Source organism: Lygodium microphyllum, chromosome 25 (assembly GCF_053477565.2).
Source record: "Lygodium microphyllum isolate KBCC chromosome 25, Lygodium_microphyllum_v1.1.10, whole genome shotgun sequence".
Classification (NCBI taxonomy): domain Eukaryota; kingdom Viridiplantae; phylum Streptophyta; class Polypodiopsida; order Schizaeales; family Lygodiaceae; genus Lygodium; species Lygodium microphyllum.
Window position 1 is genome coordinate 57,292,647 of NC_141159.1, and position 7,934 is coordinate 57,300,580.

Below are 7,934 nucleotides of genomic sequence, written 5' to 3' on the forward strand. Positions count from 1 at the left end.
TGTAGTTCTACATGTGGAAGTCTTTGGTGATTCCATGAGAAGAGGTACTATAGATACCGGAGCTAATGTGAGTATCATGAATCAAGTAGTACTTAAGTCATGGGGTAACCCTCCAATTGAGCTAGTCCACTTTAATCTTGCCATTTCTTATGGTTCTAAGGTGCACCTCATGGGTGTATTGAAGGATTGGCTGGTGAAATTTGCTAGAGTTAAGTTCTCCATCACATTTGTGGTCATGAAAGGAGTTGACTATGACCTACTACTTGGCCGACCTTGGATGCAAAATGCATGACTCATTGAAGATCGGGGCAATGGTCTCATCTTTTTGGAAAAGTGTGTTGAGGCTGTGTAGATTGAAATGGATAATTGGAAGACTACCTTAGTCTCAACCTAGATGTTATTTCTAGCTTATGCAAGGTGACACCATTTATTCCCCACCCAACACAGATGAATAAATATGTTCCATGCCCTAAAGATGAGCAAGGCTGGCTTCATTTTTTTGCCACCTTGGAGTTGCTATTCACTAAGGAAGGTGAATACAAAGAAGCCAATGAACATCTGAGTCAACACAAGCTTAAGGAAGCAATTGTACACGTGCTTGATATTCTTGATGAACTTCCTTCTGTGCCATTGTTGATGATGCATGCTAGCCTATCACAAACATCTAAGCCCAAAGGTTCCTGTGCACCTACTCATTTCCTTGAGCTCCTAAACTCCTCTCATCATGGAGACCAGCCTTCAAGAACATGGGTGAGGTTAATCTACTGATCTTTGAAGAGCTCTTAACATGTCCCATATGGCATTGGACTAACCTACATCAAGTTTTGTTCAATTATCATAATAACCTTTTTGTCTCCATGATTCCTCCTAATGTCTCGAACATAGAGGAGGATAGTGACTTTGAAGATGAACCGACTGAGTATTAAAGTGGTATAGATTATGAGGTAGACTACGACTCTGATGGAATAACAATTGAGCAATCATAATCGACCAAAAACCCTCCAAACACCTCACTTTTCCCATTGATGTTGACTTGGTCCATGTTAAATCCGACTTCAAATGGTTGGAGTACCTACAGGTGATGGATTATGCTCAACTAGAATCCCACACTTTTGACTTCGCTTCTAAGCCTTATCTGTTCACTATTGAGCCCTCAGAAGACCTACCTTTTGATGCTCCACCAACATTCGAGGAGTCTAATTTTGAGTCAGATGCTAGCACTGACTCAGATCTTGAAATCCTTTAGCCTATCCTAGCTCCATGCTGTAAGATGAACTTGCTAGTTCACTTGCAAAGGAAGCATCTTAAGAAAGCTAAGAAGAACCCTAACCATGATGCAAGCTCTCAACGTACGCCCTAGGATCTCCCTAAATCCTTTACTAGGTTTGAGAAAGGGAACTGTATTACCATCGTGCTTGGTGCCAAATGCGAGGGCACAACTAATGAATCTATTGAAGGCCAAGAAAAAGTAAAGGAAGTTAACCTTTCTAAGGAGGGGAAAATGCCTAAACCTACCTTTATTGCTGAGGACTTATGCCAAGAAGATGAGGAGGTGCTCATCTGATTAATCAAGGAGTTTCATGATGTGCTTGCCTAGAATTACATAGTTCTCAAAGGAGTGCCACCTTAGGTACTTATTCACACTATTCTCATGCGACCGGATGCTAAACTTTACAAGCAAAGGCCCTACCCCATGAATGCTTGCTCTGCCCAACATGTGAAGGATGAATGGGAAAAATTGTAGAAAGTAGGATTCATTTATGAGATTGAACATACTGATTGGGTATCATGCATTGTTGTAGTACTAAAAAAGAATGGAAATTTTTTCTTGTGGGAACAAGTGATTTCTCACTTTGGCTGCTTGATTGAGTTGGTTAGTGATTAGGGGACCCACTTTCTAAATGAGGTTATTGAGCATTTTCTCTCTACCTTTCTAATTATCTATCTCAAGTCATCTATGTACTATACTTAGGCTAATGGCCAAGCTCAGTCCACCAACAAGGTTTTGCTTAATGTGTTGACCAAGACTATTTCTGCTTCATGCTCTGATTGGGATAATAAGCTTATGGCTGCCTTTGGGCTTACTGCACAACTTTCAAGACTGCAACTGGTTATGACTAACCTATGGCATTGATGCTATTATGCCAATTGAGTTTCTCATCCCCAGTCTTCACATTGCAGTACAAGAGCTTTGGGATGGAACTCATGCTCAGACCAACTTGGAATTTTTCATTTTCCTTAGATATGGTTAAAAATACATTTAATTCAACAAGATTATACATAAAAATCTACACACAATCCCACTATCTAAAGATGGCTATAAGTGTCAACTTAGTTCGCTTCTTCTATCAATAGAGTACTCTCTACATCATTGCATCTGAAACCACCCTTAGGGAGATTAGCACTTGAAAACCGAAGTGGAGGGAGTCCGTGAGGCCAATCAGATGGGAAGTCAGGAGCTCAATGTCTTCTTCTCCTCCATTATTCTTCTCTATTTCTCATAGTCCACACACACAAAAATGGTATCCTCAAAAGATAGATACCCCAAACTTAAAGACACTTTACATACGGTTGTACTTTAGATACATACAACCATAGGATATGACATATTTATCAACACTCCCCCTCAAGCTTAGAATGAGCTTGCACACATAAGACTCCAAGTGCACTCCTGAAGTACTCAAACTTATCTTTACCTAATGCTTTGGTAAAGATATCAGCAACTTGGTCATTTGTTTTCACATGGACCAAGTCAATCTCTCCATCAATGACTTTTTCTCTAATGAAATGATAGGGCACTTCTATGTGTTTTGTTCTTGCATGGTAGACTAGGTTCTTTGCCAACATAATGCTAATAACATTGTCACAATACATAACGACTCCACCATCAATCTCTATCCCAATGTCATATAAGATCAATCTCAGCCATGTTTGTTCACATGCTGCCAATGCAATGCCTCTATACTCTGCTTCAGTGCTTGATAAAGCAACTATAGGTTGCTTCTTACTACTCCAACTTACCATGGCTGATCCAAATGAGAATGCATAGCCACTAGAAGATCTTCTATCCATAGAACTACCTGCCCAGTCTGCATCTGAGTATCCAAACAATGTAGGCTTGATTCCTTTTTCATAAAACAACCCCCCAAATCCAGTTGTCTTCTTCACATATCTAAGAACTCTTCTCACTACATCCAAATGTGATTTGCATGGTTTCTGCATAAATTGACTTATCGATCCAATAGTGTAACTCAAGTCTGGTCTTGTAATGTTCAAGTAGATAAGACTACCAACCATATTTTTGAACATAGTAACATCCTCAACATAAGATCCATCATTCATCAACTTAGCATTTTGATCCAATGGTGTATCAACCGGTTTGCATCCTGTCATGCCATATTTTTCCAACATCTCCAATGCATATTGCCTTTGTATCAGCCATATACCATGAGGTGTGTCAATAACCTCAATACCCAAGAAGTATCTCAACAAACCAAGGTCCTTTATATCAAACTCTTTATGTAACCCATGCTTGACTTCAGTAATCTCCTTCTCAAGTGTACCTGTAATAATGAGATCATCAACATAGATGACCACAACAACCATACCATCTTCTGTATGCCTCACATAAGTGAATAATCAGCTTTGCCCTATTGAAATCCCATACTGCATAAGAATTTGTTGATTCTATCACACCATGCTCTTGGTACTTGCTTCAATCCATATAAAGCCTTCTTCAACCTGCACACATAATGTGGGTACTTTGGATCCACATAGCCCTCTGGTTGATCCATGTACACTTCCTCTTCTAAGTTTCCATTCAAAAATGCATTTTTCACATCCATTTGATAAAGCCTCCAACCATAGATAGAAGCCAAAGCAATTATTGATCTCACTGTCGTCATTTTAGCTACTCGGCTGAATGTTTCTTCATAGTCCAAACCATAAGTTTGTGCATATCCTTTTGCAACTAGCCTTGCTTTATACCTTTCAAGAGAACCATCCGACTTACATTTGACCTTATAAACCCATTTACATCCAATGGACTTCTTGCCATAAGGTAGTTTCACCAAATCCCAAGTCTTGTTTTTCCTTAGTGCATCCATCTCTTCATCCATTGCTTGTCTCCACTCTTTGCTCTCTACTGCTTCTTCAAAGCAAGTAGGCTCCACATGTTGTACATAAGAAACCATGTATGCATAATGCATATTCATGAACCCATTATAAGTCAATCTATCAACTGGATACCTTACCCATTCTGACCTTCTCAATTGAGGTGCACTACCGTGTGTCTCATCTGATCTAGCATGTGGTGGCACATACTTTCCTGCACTTCTAGTGACAGGTGTTTTAACATGCGGAATGCCATACTCGTCATCTATAGATTCATCTTCTGAACTTTCAATCATTGGTCTCTTACCTTTTGTAACTTCTGCACTCCTTTGTGCATATCTCAATCTACCACATGGACTGTAGCTGCCACTGCTTTCCACATTCTCTTGAGGTCTTGAAGCATCTTCCACATGCTGATTTTCAGCCTTGTTGTTTGCTGAAATTTTCCTTCCATAGCCATCATCATCATTGCTTTCATAGGAATCAACATCCACTCCAATTTTGGGCTTGTACCATGATTCATATTCACTGAATTTGACATCCCTGCTTATGTATACTTCCTTATTCATTGGATCATAGCATTTGTATCCCTTCTTCTCATCAGGATATCCAAGGAAAATGCATTTTACAGCCTTAGGTTCCATCTTCTTTCTCAAATCAACCGGAACATGAACATAATAGACACATCCAAAGACTCTTAGGTATGCAACAGTGGGTGTCATGCCATACATTCTCTCATATGGTGACATATTATGAGTCAAGGCTATAGGTGTTCTATTCACAATGTGAACTGCAGTATGCACTGCTTCTGCCCAATATGACAATGGCATGTTCATTTGGTTCATCATTGCCCTTTCAACCTTTGCAATAATCCGATTCTTCCTTTCAGCCACACCATTTTGCTGAGGTGTACACCTGCATGTCAATTGCCTTTTGATACCATGATCTCTCAAGAAGTCACAAAACTCATATGACATGTACTCTCCACCATTATCTGACCTCAAACATTTTATGTAGCATCCAAAATTCTTTTCAGCCATAGATTTAAATTCCAAGAACTTTTCAAATGCTTTACTTTTATGTTGCATAAAGTACACCCAAGTCATCCTGCTAAAATCATCAATGAAAGTGATATAGAATCTACATTTTCTGCTCATGGAAACATTTTGACATGGGCCCCAAATATCTGAGTGTATTATTTCCAAAGGATAGCCGCTTATTCTCCCCCTCTTTGGAAATGGCAATTTGGATTGCTTGCCAAATTGACAAGCCTCACATACATGATCAAAATTCACATATCCTAAATGTGGTAGACCACGGACTAGCTGTTTTGATTGCATTTGCTTCAATCTTTGCAAATTAACATGAGCAATCCGTCTATGCCATAATTCCACATCCTTATCTTGCCCATGTCCTCTCTCAACATACATAGAGTTTTAAATCACTGGAGTACCTGCATCCAAAGCAAACAATCTCCCTTTCTTTCTACCATGAGCAATCACCCTGCCAGTTCTCCCATTATGGAACTCTTCAATGAAACATCCAAACTTATTGAATCTCACCTGAAATCCTTGATCTATCATTTAACCAACCAATGCTAGGTTCTTAGTTATTGTGGGCACATAAAGTACATCACCAAGCTTGTTCTCAATCCCATCTTTAGTAAGTGGCACAGTACCAATATGAGTGATTTTGTGTAAAGTATCATCACCAGTGGCAACGTATTCATCATTCTGCATTTGCTCCTTGCTATCAAACCACTCAACATGATGAGTCATGTGGTTTGTAGCTCCTGAATCCAAAAACCAGTCATTCTCACAAAGAGGGTGAGTCATGCTCCCAAGCACATGCTCCATAGCAAATAGGTGACCTCTAGGCGATCCACCTCTAGGTCCATAACCTGTACTACCATAAGTGCATGCATAGTGGCCATATTGGATCCTTCCACGACCCCTAGACATGGCATTCTGTTTCTGATAACAAACCCTCTCAAAGTGATCAAACTACCCACAATAATGACAAGTGCCATCTCTTTGTGAAGAAGGACTAGATTGTTCTCTACCTCTAGGGAAAGATCTCCCCCTGCCTCTATGCATGAAGTCACCACGACCAAAGTTACCTCTTCCACGAGCAAATCCATAATTACTATGACCAAGTGAAGAGCCTCTAGCTCTAGATGAGCTGCCACGACTTCTCTGGTGATAGAAGACACTATCTCCACCTGCATTTTTGCCACTGCTAGATGCATTCAATCCCAACTTGATTTCTTCTGTAAGTAGCAATCCAATAAGCTCCTCAAAGTTAGGCATAGAGCCTCCCCTAATGGAAATAGAGGTATCCAAAGATTTGAAAGGTGTTCCAAGCCCATTTAGTGTCACTGACACTAAATCATCATCATCAATAGGTGCATTAATGGATGCAAGGTCTTCTGAAATTTGCTTGATTTTTGCCACATAGTCACTGATACTGTGATTGCCTCTCTATGCACCATGTAATCTCTACTTAAGTTGTATCTTACAAGCCTCTGTACATGTTCCATACATTTTTTCTATGATTTTCCATGCCTCCTTACAAGTACTTGCCTTTTTGATATGAGGAATCAATGTTTCTGAAATAGATATGGAGATCCAATGCAAAACCTTCATGTTCTTCCTAGTCCAATCCTTGTACGCTTTCTTTTGCTCTTCAGTTGGATGTTTGGGAACTTCTGGACATTCATCATCACCTGTTATGAGGTCCCATAGACCTCTACCCATCAAAATATTCTCCATCTTGTAAGACCAAACACTATAGTTGTCTTTGGTCAATTTGTCTCCCACGATTTGAGTGATCTGTGTTGTGTCAGACATTATGATTGCTACAAATTCAGAAGAAAACAACAATACAACCTGTCCAGAAATGGTATTCAGCAGTATCTCCAATGACTATAGTCCAAGAGACTAAATGCTGTGATGGAAGCGCATCACACACTTCTCACACTTTTGCAAGCACAACACATGTAGTATACATGCTCACAAATGTAGCACCTAGCACAATATTATGATTCTCCACTACGTGTACCACGATACCACAATGCATATCTCTTTGCCTTCGGACACCACAATCTCCTGCAAAAGGAGCCTCTAATATCCTCCCTCAAGAAGCCTTTAAGTATCCATACCTTCTAGACAGACAATCTCACGCAGCCTAGCAAAGCGAGCCTCCTCTCATCGGATCGCTTGACTATTGTTCACATAACGACTGTCCAAGAGAGACAGCTCTTTTCTTTTATCGCAAATGATGGCGAACCTGCTCTATGGGTCTCATCAATGCTTCTTGGCATTCTTGGCTGTAAAACGATTTATTTGCTCTGCAAATCAAATCCTTTCCTGGGGATGCGAATCCTTTCGGGTATTCTGTTTAATGGTGGTGAGTACATGGTCCCCATGGCCACAACTCCCATCATCATGTAAAACAATCTTTTCGTGACCATGCACAAGACATTTCATCATTAATAATGAATGAGGACTTGGCATACTTGGTAAAGTATTTGAAATAGTACCGATATCATCATCATCTTTAGTGAAATCTAGCATTTCTTCATGGTCTTCGTCTTCAGTCACTCCCAAGTAGTTGATTTGAACTGTTGGCTTCTTGGATTGACAATTCACCACCAAGTGTCTAAGTCATTGACACTTATACCAAACTATAGGCTTGGGTTTGGAAACATTATTGGTAATGGCTGGATTTGGGTATGTTGGGATTTGGCTGAAGAGAAGGCTTAGGGTTTGGATTTGTGTTTGATGGTAAAGGAAGAGGTTGTGTCCAAGATTTACGAAAAG